This window comes from Hesperophylax consimilis, chromosome 28, assembly GCF_061612785.1.
Source record: "Hesperophylax consimilis isolate HC1 chromosome 28, BYU_Hcon_1.0, whole genome shotgun sequence".
In the NCBI taxonomy this organism is placed as follows: domain Eukaryota; kingdom Metazoa; phylum Arthropoda; class Insecta; order Trichoptera; family Limnephilidae; genus Hesperophylax; species Hesperophylax consimilis.
The window spans coordinates 4,159,340-4,175,730 of NC_142863.1; the positions used below are offsets into that span (position 1 = coordinate 4,159,340).

General features: G+C 33.8%; 1 protein-coding gene across 1 annotated transcript in view; it reads right to left on the reverse strand.

The window, feature by feature from the left end:
• LOC149410040 (uncharacterized) overlaps positions 1–3,178 on the reverse strand; it is a 229,895-nt gene extending 226,717 nt beyond the window's left edge. Inside the window, exon 1 of the mRNA XM_089648568.1 lies at positions 2,825–3,178. The gene's annotated coding sequence lies outside the window, so the exon portion shown is untranslated. The remainder of the gene's footprint in view (positions 1–2,824) is intronic.
• Positions 3,179–16,391: the final 13,213 nt, after the last annotated feature.

The window sequence follows — 16,391 nt, forward strand, 5'->3', positions numbered from 1 at the left end:
ATTTTACAACTATTGAAGAAAAGATATTAAATATTTCAAGGTGGGTTCCTATGATATGTTTCCTTTTAATGTCTTATATGCTGTATGTATATTTGGTAATTACCGGGTGATGTGTGTGTGAGAAAGTGTGTATATGTACACGAATTGAACTGTTTAGATCATTGACATGATGCTTCTTTTGAATTTGGGCAGTGAATCCGAAAAAAAATATCAATTTTAGAGATTATACCAATATTATTGAATGTATGAATAGCACCGTTAATAGGGGAATTAGATGCTGTATGTGTTTTGTAAATATGTGTGTGGAATAGCGCTGTTTTCAGGTAAGTTTGAGTACCTCATATAAGATACACTACAAATAAAATTTATATATTCAATTTTTATCTTTGTTTTACTACGGAAGTTTTGTATTTACCCTTAGTGTGACAAGAAATCTACCGTGAATTTGGTAGTAGCTCACCACACTTGCCTAGATTTTATGTTATTTTGAACTTTGCAAAATGATCCTAGCATGCTAAAATAAATTTCATTTGCTTGGCAGGAAAATAATGTATCTTAAAATTATTCTAGCTTGTCGTTTAGTCACTTGCAAATGTGTTTATTTTATCTGTGAAAGAGTGTTGCGAATTTCCATGTCAAATACAAATGTAACATAATTATTCACGTTCAAAGTCACAGTAATACAGTATTTATTTACAGAAAAGCCTTGTATGACTTATTTGTATTGTGAAGACGCTTATTTAGCTAAACATAATTAATCTCAAAAATATTTTCGTGTTTCTTCGAGATTAGAGAGAAAAATACATTTCTTTGAAAATAAGTAGCTACCCCGGGATAGATATATACAGGGTGTATCGGCACGTACCCGACAAACTTTAACCAGCTATTCCTTAGCACATTTGGAGTAAAAAATGTTATGGGCACTTTGCTGTCCGGTAACATTTTTTTTTAATAAAAAATTTACTATTCATATTTTCACCACATGTCACCACTGTTTGATCCTTTGTCAAAGTTTGAAAACCCGTCTGGCAATATTTTGTTCGAGTTTCGTTGAATAATGTACGTACGTACCTACGTTGGCGCGCTTTTACAATCACAACGAAATGGCACAGCACCATTCGTCTCATTTTTAACTATTATTATTTAGTGTGTACGAAAGAGCGAGGACACTTTTTGACGCACTTGCTAATAACAGCTGTTGAACGCGAGAAACAAGGCAAATGACAGTGACGGAGTGTGGATTTTTTATTTATTTTTGTTTTTAATGGAAAAAATGTTACCGGACAGCAAAGCGCCCATAACATTTTTTACTCCAAATGTGCTGAGGAATAGCTGGTTAAAGTTTGTCGGGTACTTGCCGATACATCCTGTATAGCTGGATATGTCATTATTCATTATTTACTGTTATTTATTTTAATTGAGCTTAATCGTAATAGTATATACGTGTATATTTTTATAAATATATATTAACACATTATCTGATAAGAAAGGAATTTACAAATACACCAATTTGAAAAAGTGTACGACGGGCGAATGATACCTTACCCCCGACATTCTAACGGTAATACAAATATTTAGTATTACTTTAAATGTTCTGCTGAGATGGTGAGGTTTTTGTGTATTATTGTAATACTCATACAGATTAGCCACCCCTGAATAGAATATACAAATATTATGGGGGAAATATATGTACCTACTTGAATCTTTCACACCTCACCTCATATGAGGTGGGACACTGATACCCCATATGAGGTGGGACACCCAAGTACCCCATTTGAGGTGGGACACATTAGTGCCTCATTTGAGGTGGGACACCTGATTTCAGTATTTGAGTACCCCATACAAACTAATTCTGAACTTGTCTCCTACCCAACATTAACATACTGTTCTGTTATTCTAACTATTACGTTTTTTATTATTTTCCCCGTTCATTTATTATACAAGTCCAAATATCTAAGTGTCGCTATCTTAATCTTGTTCATTTTTTTGATGTGAAACCACACAAGAGTCCCAACTGCCCCCATCCATCTGGAGCCAGTTAGTATATGCCATCTCCAATTTGGGGTATTTTTGAGGCTGAAGATATTGGGGAGGGGAAGGAGATAGGGATGATGAAGTACCCGGCTATTCATAACTGGTCACCAAACACGGCCAAAGCCATTTCAAGCAATGTTTCAATTCTGAATGGTGGTCTTACAGCAGGGCGATACTGAGAGTACCTATTATAACAGCCTTGCATTTCCAGACTCCCACACTTATAATACATATATTCAGTCTGATCTCTGCCAGTTCCATGCCTTACTGCCAAAAAAATGCATTAACTCCATACGTCATCCCTGGGGATGCTGTGATGGGTACTTCTTGAGGAGAGGAAGGAGTCTTGAAGAGACTCATGTTGAAATAGGGAGGAAGAAGTAGGCAAATAATTCCACAGCCGAGCCGTTGAACTCCAGGATTGGTATCAACACAACATTATAGACTGCTATCCTCGCTATTACAATCATATAATTTCCTTGTACGCGATACCCACGAACGATTGTAACATTTTCAAAATTGTATCTAACCGATAAATGAAGAAAATTATCAACTTACAAAAAGATTTCAAACTCAGAAAACAAATAAACTACCTACCTATAATCAGAACGATTAGTTTTAGTACCTATATAATGTTCATTTTAAATAAAATCTGTCAATTTTCATCTTGGCAACTTTTACATCCCGGTTACATTTTTCACAACACTAGTTATAATAATAATACGAAATAAGATTGCACAATTAATAATAATAATAATATTAAAAGATAGAACAAAAGCTTGCAACTCACCGATAAGTTATCGTTGGGCATTCCTCGTGTTGCATTATATATTACTATATCGTATACATAACGTCCACTCACAAAGAACACGTTTTACCTACAAAACCTGTCATGCTATAATGCCAATACTCGTTATTATTATGTATTATAACCAACATACAACACTGAAACTCGCTTATAAACACTTAATAATTGAATTATCCACAATGTTTCGGGTTTATTATTGTCACTTTTGTGTGTTTTAGACCAATTTAGAGGTGTTCGCGACAAAATTCACACAATGGGAGCTTTTGAGAAGTTTGAAGCGGAGTGACGTGGGTACTAAAGACATGCGAACGTTCCGACGGACGGAATCTGACTGAACCAGACTGAACATTGAAGCAAGCTGAGGAATAGGCAATAGAGTTGGTACGCCCGCCGGTTGTTGGGGGAGTAGGGATGTGATTCCTTGGGCCGTGCTCGGATAAGATTGGGATTGTGAAAAGAACGGTGAGGTCGTGTCTGGTAAAACTGACCACTTTGGAAAAAGGAATAAAATATTGCACTATAATTTTTTTTAAATTCTTTAATCCCTTGGGCAATTTTGGTACATATTTTTTACAGACAGTATTTTTGGTAAATATATATACTAGCCTGATAAAAGTTACGTTATCTCATTTTGTATTTATGATCAGAAATATTATTTAAACAGTGTTGGAAAGAGAGAAGACAACACTTTCAGTTTGCATTAAAAAAATTAAATAATTCTATGAAATACAATTTAGCATTTAAAAAATATTTGTCAAGTATTGCAAATTTTTAAATCAATATTTTTATATTAACGAAAAAAATAAGTAGTGAGAACTTTTATAATACTTTTGTCTAATTAAATATGTTTTTAGTTTCGTGCAAAGTAGTAATTACAGTTTACAAGATGAAAATCACTAGTACTAAAAACTTAAAGAATCTTTGATCTGCCTTCAAGAACAGTGTTTTATTTTTAAATTCGTTCAAAAACAGTGAATTTAACTGGAATCACAAACGTTGTGCGAAAATAGTTTCCGTGGAATTTGTTGTATTCTAAGAGCAGTACATTGCAAAATGTCAGAAGCTTTTGTGGTTAATATAATATATTTTATAGTCAAATAATGAAATATGACCAAATAAAATAAAAATAATAGTTCTGTGAAATATATTCCTTTGTTGATCTGGATTTGAAAATATAATTTTCTTCTTTTTAATTTTGATTATACCTACAGAACAAATTCTAATCCAAACGTAATATTCTGAGGTTTAGGATCACAGGGGACTATCTACAAAAACATAGTTTTGAGTTGAACGCAAATAAAGATTAGAATACTCATACGTGCAGTGGCGGCTCGTGACTTTTGGGTTACTAGAGTGCTAATATTACAAAAAATGGCTTAATTGATGTTGTTGTAGCTGAAAACGATTTTTTATTTTTTTTTCGAAAATTTATTTTTTGTATGAAGATTTTCAGGAATTCCGTGCGGCGCACGGCTATACTGAAATTTCCTGAAAATCTTCATACAAAAAATCGATTTTCGAAAAAAAAATAAAAATCATTTTCAGCTATAACAACATCAGAAATGCCATTTTTTATAATATTAGCACTCTAGTACACCCAAAAGTCACGAGCCGCCACTGCATACGTGTATGTACGAGATAGAGTTTCGTGACACTAATAAATATAAGTATGATATTACCGAAACCAAGGATAACTAAAAACACCTGTTCTTGTAGTCATTTGATCTGTGGTCCCTGTGATCCAAAGCAACACATAAAAAATACGCTGATTCAAATCCACAAAGATCTGTATAAGAAGTCACACCATGCCATGGTTCGTGTTGAGAGCAATAGGCAAAATGCAATGGGTCGCTTATGTACTCCATCAATACACACCAGTTTTGCACAATACTACTACACTTACACAGGAGTGGTGTGGTTTAATCAACTAACGACAGAGATGAGGTTAGAACCGGACTATAATAAATTTAAAAAATAAAAAACTTTACTATCTTAAATAATTTAGCTAAGAATCACGAAGAAATCTCATTATTTTCATGTATTATCAGTTTTTACTGTATTCGTTTTATATTATATTATATATTATTATATAATTTGAAATGTGTACTTATTATGTAACGTGTTCTATTACACGTAAATGTAAATCAAATCCACAAAAAATGCGACATTTAAGAGCTCATTCAATTGGTTTTGAATAAATCACGGGAAAAAGTGGAATGAAGGAACAGCCTACCTTGAATTCCCCAGAATCCCGGCAATAGGGCTGTCGACGAACTTGCACTGTTCACGGGGTGAAATTTCCTCCGAAACGAGGTAATCTTTAATATGATTTTGATATTTGCAAACCGAGCACAAAGCATGTGAATAATACGACGAGGACACTACGATTGCACCTTCTTGCTACACGACACGAATTCGAATGTTGTACTTGCGACAAAATTACAATGCAACAAATCATCTTCTCCTTTTCAAGTGTGTGTAAGGCTGTTTTTAAGGATGGAAAGGGATAGTAGGTATATGATGGGAAAATGGTAGATATTATCCAAAACTGTTTCAATACTAAACATATTATGTTAATTTAAATAATTATCTTGTATGTTAAAATAAATATTTGAACTCGAATACTCCGGATTCATGGCCAAGGATAGTAATGACTCTAGCACAGAATAATTAGATTAGCACACATAAATACTGTGAGGAAATGGCATTATGGTTCGGTATTTATTTTTTATCGACCGACCATTAATATTTTTGTAATAAGAGTTAAATAATTTAGTCTGAATACCATTTTATTTGAGTAATATATATAAATCAACCGATTCGATTCGACTTGAATCTTAATCAAAGTATTTTCAATAAATATACACATATAAATATATTTTCAGTATGTCAGATAGCTGCTACCGTGATTTAGAGATTGTTATTTTTTTAATTTTTTTATTTACTCACGCCATGAATTAATTTACTTTTACAATTAATTTTACTTTTATAATCATTTGAAGAACCTCGTTACTTCAAGCTACATTGCTTAACCCAGAACTAGTTCGCCTCCAGCCCGGCTGCATTGAAACCCGTTCCAAACAAAAGAAGGGAGAAATGACAAAAGTCTGTTTATATTTTTGGCGGCGAACGTCTGTTTTATAATTCGTGTTGTGTCTGTATTGTGTCTTGTGTCTCGTGTCTTGTGTCTTGCCGTCTGTCTTTATGTCATTTAGCTTTGTATTCAATTAACCGATGTGTGGAACTACAACTATAACAGACTATGTCAATGACATTGCCCACGGAGGTATTTTCTACTTGGATTCTTTTTTACGGGACAAATATTATGATACATATTAGGTAACATTATTTTTTACTGTTATTATTTATTCACAATTATTGAACTCCTTTGTACAACAGAACTTTCTATAAAATCCGCTGCCGCGGTTTGAAAACGGTTCTTTTTGAAAGTAACAGATGGCGCCACTTCTGTTTACAACAATCCTGAACTGTACAGTCGTTAAGATAATAATACCATCAGATATTATTATTTTATACTCATATAATTATTTAAAATCATTGAACTCCTTTGTACAACAGAACTCTCTAGATAACTTGTATTGTACACTGAGAATAATGAGTATTCCTAATAAGAATCTCTTCAAAATATATCTAATCCGGTTAAAAACGGTATTGCAGCCCCTTTACCGAATCAATTAAATGACGAATATATTATCACGATGTCGGAACACGTGTTCATGAACATAATAATCTTTTCTTATTTCGTCATTATATATTATCAAAGCAAACCTTTGTACTAATAGAGAAAAATGAGTATTTGCTAATTTATTAAAAATCTCTTAAAATTATTATTAATCTGGATAAAAATGGGATAGCAGGAACGAGGGAATTGGTAGGTTTCCTTTTAAACTTTCAGTAAAATACGAATGTATTATATATTATCAAGGCAAATGCAGGTGCATGAACACGTGTTCCGATATTTTAGGAATTTACTAAAAAAAATTCAGGTAACGGCCAGCAATCCCGTTTTTACCCGGATTACCAATAATTTGAAGAGATTCGTAATACTCATTTTTATCAGTGTGCATTCTTTGTATTCTGGGGGATCTACATTATATGTGACCATATTTTGCTTATGTTTTATGCAGAATATCCAACACCGATCGTTTGAACTTTACTGTTGACTTTTTTATCGATGGCCAGAGCAAGACCGACAATAGATAAATCGAGTAAAAATAATAATTATTAATAACCTTGAGAAGTCACATTGAATTTGAAAACTGGCTTCATGCCTTGGTTTTTACACGGAGACAAAAGAGAATACAATTCAATATATCAGCAAGATATCAGAATAATATTAAAATCCCAAAATTTAATACCAAACACATTCAAAATACCTATATCTATCTAGGTATAACTTACTTTAACAACCTTCCTTTAAATCTAAAAATTCCTTTCTCCATTTATGCATAACTTACTTTAATAACCTTCCCTTAAATCTAAAAATACCTATAACTATCTAGGTACCTATAACTTACTTTAACAACCTTCCTTTAAATTTAAAAATACCTATCTTTATCTAGGTATAACTTACTTTAACAACCTTCCTTTAAATCTAAAAATACCTATCTTTGTCTAGGTATAACATACTTTAAAAACATACTTTTAAATCTAAAAATACCTTTCTCTATCTAGGTATAACTTACTTTAACAACCTTCCTTTAAATTTAAAAATACTTATCTCTATCTAGGAATAACTTACTTTAACAACCTTCCTATTAATCTAAAAATTATCGAAAATATTCATGAATTTCAGCTAAAATTGTTTTTACAAACTGTTATTCATCAATCTTGCGTTTTTCTTACTAATATTTTTGTTATTATTTACAATATTTTATTAATTACTTTTAATGTTTTTTTTTATAATCGAGCTAGAATATCCTCATCAAACATAAGAGTCTTGTCTCTTCATGGTGAGGAAATGCTATTTTTGTTTTACATTATAATATTTTATGAAATGTAAGCATTGTATTTTTATTGTGAAAAATACAAATATTAAATAATAAAAAAATATTGTATAGTTGCCCAGGATCGGTCCTGTGCATGTGCAATTGAAGCAGTCAAGGAACCAAGACGACAAGGAGCTGAAAATATCTAATGCTTCGTATTCACGTACGAACCGAAGCGTGAGCTGAGCCACGAATTATGGGAAAGGATTACGAAGAAATTCGTGGCTCGGCTCGCTTTTCGGTTCTCAAATGTATACGCAGGATAACACCTAACACAGCGCCCTTGAGATGTTTACTACCGCCATAATGTTATAATTCCAAGTTTGAAAATGACAATCTATCAAAATATTTTATTATGGGCAGGTAGGTACCTACCTACTTTATCGAATCTCTGATTTTTTTTTTAAATAATGACAAACATTCCCGGGTTACTAATAACCTGACATTATTTTAAAATCTCCTACCACCGCGACAGTAAGCGGAAAATATTGCTTGTGTCGTGATGGAGGACTTAGCCAGCCGATGAATTGAACACACTACGCCTGGGTGCGACCCAAACGCGATGCCAACTCAGCCCCTGACCGGTCTTTCTTTCCACAATTCTTTACACAATCAGTTCCAATTTTGAAAATGACACTTAAATTTAAAAGATATCCGAGTTCATTGAACCAGAGTTACACGCAGACAGTTGACAGTTGACAGACAGACAGACAGACCCACAGATGAAGTTAGTATTTTTATGATTACATTCGCAACTAAACGCTGTTAAATCTATCTCTGTCGCTGAATAGTTAATCCATGGAGTGTGATCAACAACGATTTAAAGATAACGGATGTCGCAAAAAAGAAGACTCCCAGGCCCCAGACATGTCAATTAAACCGCACAAGAGTCCCAATTGCTTCAGACCATTCGAAACAAGCTAAACTATGGCATCCTCTATTGGGGTATGTTGTGAGGCTTAAGGTAGTGGGGTAGAGAAGGAGATGGTAAAGAGGAAGGTCGGGAAGTACCTGGCTATTCAGATCTGGTCGCCAAACACAGCTAAAGCCATTTCAAGTAGCGGTTTCAATTCTGAATGGTGGTATTACATCACTTACACAAAATGAGTATCCTGTTAAAAACGTGATTGCAATCTATTTCCTTATAAAGTCCATTCAGAATATACCGAAACACGTATTCATTCAGGTGTATTTTTCCTGATAAATAGAATGACGAAACACGACAATATTAATATTTTTATGAACACGTGTTCCGCCGTCCTCATAACACATTCGCGTTTTACTGATATTTTGTTAGGAAATCTGACAATTCAGTCGTTAGTGAATTGCAGTCCCGTTTTAACAGGAATAAGAATAATTAGACAAGATTTTCAATAAATTAGCAATATTTTATTTTATCAGAAAGTTTTCTTAGTGCGCCGCAAATATTCAAATTTACATTTAAATCACTCCATTTCATTTAAGTTGAATAAATTGTGAAGCAATACAAATTTATCAATTAAAATTTCCTAGGGATTTGAACCGACCTCCGGCTTGCTAGTCGAGAGCCTTACCCTTCAGCTGTAGGCAGATTGATGGAACCTAAGCGCAAACCAAATACTAAGTTTGGTGATCGCGCTTTCGGAGTATCTGGGCCGAAGGCTTGGAATAAACTCCCTCCGGAACTAAGATCCATAACATGTCCAACAGAATTCAGGTCTAAACTAAAAACTTACCTTTTTAATAGGAAGCTACAAGCCAAAAATGTGTATATTCTTGGTATACCTTATATCGTAGGTAATAGGCATTAAAATCGCTTGACAAACGGAGTCTAGAAACGTTCGATTTCAAGCAAAAAACTGGATTTTATTTATTTTGTAAGTGATTTTATAAAAAAAACAAAAAAGTTAATCAAGTGAAACTGTCACAGATAATCTTAGCTATAATACTGCATTTTTTTAAGTTGTTTCCTTTATGCGTTCATACATTTCCATTGAAAAAAAAAATTGTAGTTTGCATTTGTATTTTTTATTGAGTAATGTAATTTTGTATTTGTATTCTACTCAAGCGAAGCGATAGGAAAACTTTCAATTTATCTAAAGCATATTTTTTTGGTTTTCATAATGTACACCAATTCGTTATAAAGATTAATCAAAATGGTGATTTGGCATTAAGCATCGCCTTAAGCTGTCATACCCTGGAATTAAATATACCATTCCTGATAGAAAGTACAGTTATATACAATCATGTCCTAAATCCTGTATCTAAATTTCGCTAAAAAACAATTATTTAATGTTAATTAAGTGTTTCTCAAGTGACCTACCAGGTATGTATTGTACTGTACATTATCTCCATATATAAGTAATAACATAGATCATTGTAGAAATGTATTAGATATTTGTACAGCGCCCTTTAGGTGATTTTGCACAAAAACGGCTCTATTCAAATCATCCAAATATTATTATTATTCGACCAGGGAGGCATGCTGACACGCCCACAATATTCTTCTAGGGTTCAGTGCCTGTTTATAATAGGCACAATGTCGGTACTGGGGACTGCTATGCGCGGGCAAGCACGAAACCCGGCAATCATTATGGTTCATGAACTTGTTTAAATAAACTGTTTAACTGCTTTGCGAGCTCCAAATTGGAGTAAAACGGTGTTACAGATTGACATACATAACCTTGTAGTCGGTGGCGTCACCTGTGTAGATTTTGTGATCACCAAAAGTCGTCTCTGAATCAAACATATTAATTTTGGATGTGAATCATTTCAAATTACTCGTATTCCTTCCCATTGTAGGCCATTAACGAATTAATTGATTGGTTGTATCCTGATAAACTAAAGGATAAGTAAAATTCCAATAGTTTGTCACGATGTGCGAACACGTGTTCATTAAAAATCGCAACATTTTTTTGCATTTTATCATGATATATTATTAATAAAAACACAGGTGCAAGAACATGTATTCCTATATTATTATGAATTAATTAACACTTTATCAGGAAGTGGCCTGCAGTTCCGTTTTTAACAGGCTTATCATTTTTTCTAATAAATCAGCATTACTCGTAAGGGCCCGTTCCCACTTCCGTTTTCAAATCGGAGGCGGGTCCCGTTTTCAAAACGGACGGCCAATGGCCCTGTTCACACTACCGTTTTAAAAACGGACCATACTCTACGAAAAAAAATAATTGTCGATTCAACAAAAACATGTTATTTGCTCATTATTCAGTAATGGTGCGCAATGGACGACGATGAAGCTCTTGTTGTCATGTTGTACTTATTAAAAAGAAGGAAAAAAGTTAAAAGAAAATTTTGGGTACACCCAATCATAGCCGAATGATTTTCTGTAGGAATTTTCCAAGTGTTAATTGGTGAGTTGAGAAGTGATGAACTAAAGTTCTTTAATTATTTTAGAATAATAATGATTGGATTATTTATATAGCGCCGTTTTCACCATGAAAAATCACCTCAAGGGCGCTTAATAGAGAATGTCTATCACTTCCTTTAACCATCTACTGGAATGAGTTTCAGAGAACTTAACATATCAAAATACAAAATTGAGAAAGTGCATTTGTCCTGAAGAAAGGCTATCGATATTTTAAAGTAAGAAAACAATAACAACTCAAATATTTTTTATTATGTGTTTATTAAAATAATAAGCTCTTCCGTGCATCTCATTAAAGCTTTAAAATTTAAAAAAAGTAAACTTAAAAAAATAAAAATTTTGATGTACAAAAGTTGTGTACACCAAGTGTTTTGTTTTTATTTGGTTAAAGATAAAATATTACCATACTCTTTCTTCGACCAGTGGTATTAAATTTTCGGGATTTATTTCCTTATCCATTATTGTAGTTTTGATTTATTTACTTAACAAAATAACCAAATACAAGCACGCAGCGTGCCTGCTTCCTTGCGACAGGGAGCGGGCGGGGAGGGGTCGGGGTTTGGCGGGGACTCTGCCGGAACGACTGGACGACAAGTGTGAACAGCTCCATACAACACTATGAGCGAGCGTGTGCCGACACGATTTGAAAACGGACGCGCTGCGTAGGCGAGCCATCCGACAAAAAATGTCGGATCCGTTTTCAAATCGTGTCGGACAAGTGTGAACAGCTCCATACATCCACTACAGCCACTAGGGCATCCGATTTTAAAACGGGACCCGCCCCCGATTTGAAAACGGAAGTGGGAACGGGCCCTTACATTAACATTTTTCTCAGTGTGATCGGTTGTAACTCTGGTTCAATGAACTCTGATTTAAGGCGAAGCTTAATGCCAAATCACTATTTTGATTAATCTTTATAACGAATTGGTGTACATTATGAATACCAAAAAATATTTTTGCTGTTTGTTTTTGGGGTGTTATGCCGTGTTGCGCTAACTCCTTCTTTAGCCGACGTTTCGGACAGCGTTGCAGTGTCCATCATCAGGGCAGATCCGGTAGATCCGAAGATGTGTAAATTTGGGTTGTCGAGTTTGTGCTTATTTGTTTGTGGCCTGGGCCCGTCCAAGTGCGAAATGCCAATGGAAGTGGCGACATCTTGTGTCCACGATATAAGGTATACCAAGAATATACACATTTTTGGCTTGTAGCTTCCTCTCTGAGGTTAATTTTCAAAATTAAAATTGACTGTGGCAAGAATTCAGACACGCGATAAAGTACCTACCCGTAACATAGTAATATTCTTACAGATAATTATTATAGTTGTCATTTTCAAAATTGGACATGATGCGTCAAGAATCATAAAGTAGGTACCTACCTAAAATATAATATTTTTCGTACAAAATTATTTCAATTCTATATTTGAAATGTGAATTCCTTTTTGTTGAATTTCGTATTAAATATTACAATAAAATATCAGATACAAAAACACTGCTACAGTCATTTCATGCAACGTTTTGATTCGGAATGGTGGTCTTACACCAGGGCGATACTGACAGTATTATCTACCATCTCTTAAATTAATAACACATTTATTTTATATGGGTATAGTCACGAATTATTATAAGGTGTCTACACAGACATAGGAATTAATAGACGAGAAGATAATGGCGAGGGGTAAAATCAACTGTTGAAGAACAAAGGGAGTAAGGCTGACTGTGATTCGTCAATAAATCAATCTGACAGTAAATAGGCATCTCGCATTATAATATCACCATTTAGTTCTTAAAAGTAAAATCTGCTTTTGAATGAATAGACATTTCTACATGGGAGCGCAAATTACTCGCCACGTTATGAACTAATTTGCAAAGTCCAAATTCGGCAAAGTAAATTTCTTCTGTTTGCAGAGTCGTAGTTAGTTTCAGAGTATTTAGTTAAGACACTTTTACAAATGTTTCATAATTTACTTACCCCAGTAAACAACGATGAGCACACTTGAGAATCGCTACATTGTGATGTGATAGTATATGTTTCTAAAACTGATCCATATAATACGGTGTGAATAAGCTTAAAATAAAGTAAAATAATGTTTACTTATGGAATGTAATACGACAATTGGGTTTATTCTCTTTTTCACATCTATTTTTACAAGTTTTCATATCACAAGTGAACATTTTGCCGTGTTATTTCGTAAAATGAACCGATGATGCCTCGACCATAGTTCGCACAAGAATGATGACGTCACGTTTTCAAATTTCACTTGAGGCCATATGCGAGCCCAGCCGGCTCAATGGAACCGGTATGGGGAGTGGGGATAATACGCTTTTAATCACTTAGGGCAGGTCTACTAATATTCATATGTCTATGGGTGTCTAGTTATAATTGCGGTGATCTAGAGCGAAACGGTGTGAAGCTTGACACACTTTTTTTTAAAACCTTAAGTAAAGAGCGGAAAAAATCTGGAATAATTTTTTTTTACATTAAGATGCTGTGTGGAGGGTATTTCTAATGAAAGGAAGGAGAGGAAATTCTGGGAAGGTAAAGGGTGTGAGAATTAGGGAGAATTAGTGTCTACAGGAGTGCAGGACGTAACTGAATATTTTTTAATTTTATTTTATTTAGGAAACAAACAGTCATTTATATATTTAGCATAAACAGCAATTATTTACTATATTAGACCAATAATGTTCCATTAATTCTAGTTGTTGATTCAATATTTGCACCTATACAATATATTTATAAATGACAAAGAAATATTAAAAAAATAAACATTGTAAGGAATTACATAATATTATAAAAACAATTAAAGACAGTTAGTAGTAATACAGTTTTCGCATGATTATAATAAAAAAACAGTAAAATAAACTAAGATGATAGAATTATTTCACAAAATGAAAAATTAAGTTATCAGTTTAGTAAGTTGCATTTTATATGTTTTCAAGTTACACTTGAAAATGTGTACATCTCTAGAGGCATTGTGAGTTTTACAGATACGAGAGTTTTGCGCATATTTGGCTTTACAGTGTGGTGTTCTAAATAAGTCGTTCGATCTGGTGTTGTGTTCATGGCAACGAAATGTAATCTTTTCTAGCAGATATGATGAATCAACAAGATTGTGCGCAATTTTGTATAAGAATAGGGCATCAGAAATTTTTCTGCGTTTATATAAAGCGGTAGGGTCAAACCGATGATCACTAAAGCGATACCACAGGTGTTAAATAAATTTGGATTGGATATTTTCAATACGATAAATGTATGTTTGATATTGAGGATTCCAAATGACTGAGGTGAGCTGGCAAACTCGAGTAGGTATTATATATTATATTCTTCCCACTGCGGCGAAGAGGTTAAAGGGTCTCCTCAAACAAGGCTCTCCCGATCTGGCAAGCCACGCAGCTGAACACACCTCACTTGATGACATGGCAGAGGTGTTGGTTATAAGTTCCACTCAACATGTAAAAAAAGCACGTTTCACGAAAAATTGTGAAAAAATGTAAAAAATGTGCATTGCATTTTTTCCGGTCTTTAGTCATTAGTCATAGATAATAAGATTTGACGAAGTGAAGACGTCCAGTGGGTTGCCCATGACAAAGTTGGGGAAAGTAACTCCAGATGATGGACCTGCCATGGACGAAGGACTGAAAAACTGACGTAACCCAGGACAGGGACGTCTGGAGGCGCTGCGTCGAAGCGATGATACCCCTAGCCGAATAGGACGAAGAGGAAGAAGATGATCACGCAAATAAATATCCATTTGATTTACAAAAATGTGAAACAGAAAAATCAGAAAAAAATATTGGTTCGCATCTAGGAACTGAACCCGGGACTTTGCTCTACCACTGAGCTAATTCGACCCTATCAACTTCGGTTATATTTAACTGTGTCATACTTCTTACCGACATTATCTTCATTTATCAAGTTAAAGCATTGAATTTTTTGGTGTAAGCCTGAATGAATTTCGACAGTCGATACGTAATGTCTAATTTTTAATAGCCCTTTAAACCCTCTCCATGCATTGTAATTGTAACTGTCTTATAACACTTACAATTGTCTTCCGTCTGTACTTTTTATATTATATGTATATTGTCATTGCTCGTCATTTATATATGCTATCCTTTAACTGCAATCTCCATTTCTTATTCGTGTAAAAAAATGTTATATTGTTAATAGACTATTTGTCCGTAAATAAATAAATAAATAAGTGATTGCAATCCAAATAGTGTCTAGGATAAAAACATATACATTTGTATTTAATATGCGACATCTATTGATTTTGTTACAAGTTTAGGTTTAAAGCGGAACTAGTTGAAGGTCCCGGCGTTGCCCGGTCTTTACACTGAGTTTTTGAAATCAGACATAGACCTTACTCTTTTTTTGAAGGTTAAGTTTTTTTTGGTTTTATTTCAGCAATCTCGGAATAAAACTCTAGATTTCTATGAAAACTAAATCCTCGCCTCCTGCCCGTCACACGGACACACGGACACACTCTCCCATTTATATAAATATACTAGCTGACATGTATCTACCCGGCGTTGCTAGACTTTTCTCTACTTTCTATAAAACTATATTTCGGATATAGTTTTACATGACAAAATTAAAAAAATAACTTATATCATTGATGTCGCTATTCCAAATTCCTGTAATATTCAAAAATCTGTTAATGAAAAAATAAGAACATACACAGATTTAGGAAATGAGATTAAAAGAATTTGGCATTCTCAGACTATAAAAATATTACTATTTGTTATTTCGGCTACTGGCATTATACCTAGCTCTCTCATTCAAAATTTAGGCGTATTAGATCTCTCAAAGAATTTATATATAAAAGTACAAAAATCAGTCATTTTAAATACATGTAGGATTACGAAAGAAATTTTAAATATTTATATTAAGGGATCAGTAGGATTTATAAGTACAGGTTAGCAATTCTACCAAGCCGAACCCTCTGATATGAAAATATCTGGAATCGGTGAATTATTTTCCCATTTTATCTCTGGTTGGTTGACGAGTTGTACTTGTATTATTTTGTATTTATTATGCTTATAAAATGCACTTACATAATGTGGATTGACTAGATAACCATTTATGGAAAAGTGTGAGGAAGGGTTTAATTTTTCCTGTGGGGATGATTTAACCCGGTCATAAAGTCGGAAAAAATACAAGTAATGTTAAAATT